The sequence below is a fragment of the Octodon degus genome, unplaced genomic scaffold (assembly GCF_000260255.1).
Source record: "Octodon degus isolate 3935 unplaced genomic scaffold, OctDeg1.0 scaffold00361, whole genome shotgun sequence".
NCBI lineage: Eukaryota > Metazoa > Chordata > Mammalia > Rodentia > Octodontidae > Octodon > Octodon degus.
Genome location: NW_004524937.1, coordinates 359,879 through 362,169, shown reverse-complemented (window position 1 = coordinate 362,169; position 2,291 = coordinate 359,879). Strand labels below are relative to the sequence as shown.

Below are 2,291 nucleotides of genomic sequence, written 5' to 3'. Positions count from 1 at the left end.
AAGGTCAGACAAGGCTTGGTAGGTGAAGCTGTGTAACTGTGTAACATGCATCTGTTTGAAGAGTAACTGGAGCCTGCACAGTGAGGTGTCTCAGAGATGCTGGGCTACTTCATACTAACCAGGAATACAAGTGCAACACAACCACATCAGGACAGAGCAGTGGGGTTTTGTGAACCATTTCTACCTCTTTTTTTTTTTTTGGTGGAACCGGGGATTGAACTCAGGCCCTTGCGCTTGCCAGGCAAGCACTTATTCTACTGAGCTAACTCCCCAGGCGCCCCCATTTCTACTTCTAACTTGCAGAAGCTGATGTTTTCCCAGGCCACCTTAATAGTGCTGCTTCAATCACATGTCAGATAAAAAGGACAACTGGCACAACTCCAACTAAACCTTCCTGTAGCCTAGAAAGTGACGTGGTGACACCGGAAGACTTTAAAAGTGTAGCCCCTTCTGGATCAACCACAGGGTATACGCAAGCTTCTTCAAACATGCCTCTTCCTCAGGAGTCAGAGTCACCTTCATGACATCAGAGATCCCATTTTGTCCCAGGACACAAGGGACACTAAGGAAGACTTCATCCTTGATTCCATAGAGCCCCTTAATCATGGTAGAGATTGTATGTACCCTCCTAAGATTCTTCATTATACTTTCTGCCAAATCAGTCATCGACAGTCCAATGGCCCAGGATGTGTAGCCTTTTAGTTTGATCACTTCATAAGCACTGTCAACCACCTGTTTGTGAACCTCTTTCCAATGCTCCTTATCCCCATCAGTTCCTAACTCAGGTGCAGATTCTTCAGGGTGACCCCAGCAACATTTGTACTATTCCACACAGGGATACTGGAGTCTCCATGCTCCCCAAGGACCGAGCCATGGCAGCTCAGTGGGTGCACGTTCAGCCTTTCCCCCATCAGGTAGCAGAACCGGGCCGAATCCAGGTTGCAACCACTACCAATAATGCACTTCTTGGGAAAGCCGCTTATCTTCCAAGCCACATAGGTCAGGATATCCACTGGGTTGGACATAACAAGCAACTTGCAGTTGGGACTGTACTTCACAACATTAGGAATGATGAACTTGAAGATGTTCACATTACACTGTACTAAATTAAGATGGCTCTCTCCCTCTTGTTGATGTGCTCCAATGGTGATAATAACTAAATTGGAGTTTATAGTTACATTATAGTCTTTGCCAGAGACAGTTTTTGGTGTCCTAAGGAAAAGGCTGCCGTGTTGCAAATCCATCATCTCTCCCTTCAATTTGTCTTCCATGACGTCAACAAGAGCTAGTTCATCTTCCAAGTCCTTCATTAAGATACTGATGGCACAGGTCATGCCAACAACACCAACCCTGACAGCCATGATCTTATTCTGGGGCACCAGTTCCTCCTTAAGGAGATTCACAATCAGCTGATCCTTGAGACTGGCCATCTTGGAATTAGAACCAAAAGGAACAGGCAGCGCCTTTTTCTACCTTTGCAGTGGTTGCAAAGTTGACAGTGTTCCAGAGCTGCAGGGCCCAGGCTGCAGGCGACCTCATCTGTCTCCGATATCTGTCCTGGATAGAACAGGGCGAGGTGTGTGAATGCTAGCTTAGAGATCTCCCGGAAAGGCAGCACACATTTTGTTTATGCGGCACCAATTGATAGACTTTCTCCCATCAGGTGTAAAATCTTATTAGTAATTCTATCAAGGATATTTGCTTAACATTTTTATCATGACAGATTTTAGCTGTATATAAAAGTAGGCAAAAGAGCCTAATAAATTCTCCTATACCCATCGTCCATGCCCTGCAATTATGAATTGATGACGAATCCTATTCCTTTTCCACCCCTTCATATTTCCCACTTTATGTGAGGTGAAATCTTTGTTGTCCTGTTTGTGAACCTCTTTCCAGTGCTCCTTATCTCCATCAGTTCTTAACTCAGGGTGTGGATTCTCCAGGGCGACACCAGCAACATTCATGTCACTCCACACGGGGATGCCGGAATCTCCCGTGGTGATTAAGATAGGGTTTTGGTCTGGCTGGTTTTGAGTTCCACCCAGGGGGTTGGTGGAGCTCACTTTCGGACAAGACTAAGTGGGTGGTACGTGTGGTCTTACTGTGCATGTCTGGTCCCTCCCCTCTTCCACTGCTCTCTTCTGCTCTGCTTCCTGCTGAAAAGCTTCTCAGCTCCTTCTTTCTGCCTCCAGGTCTCTGCTTTGGAGCCAGATAATCAGGGACTGAAATGTGGGCAAGTTAGACCTCCCTTCCTTTAAGTGGATGGTTTTGAGTATTGTGTTTCTGTATGA

General features: G+C 46.1%; 1 pseudogene; it reads right to left on the bottom strand.

Annotated features, from left to right (window-relative positions):
* Positions 1–432: 432 nt before the first annotated feature.
* Positions 433–1,430, bottom strand: LOC101581532 (annotated as a pseudogene).
* Between the last annotated feature and the right edge of the window lie 861 nt (positions 1,431–2,291).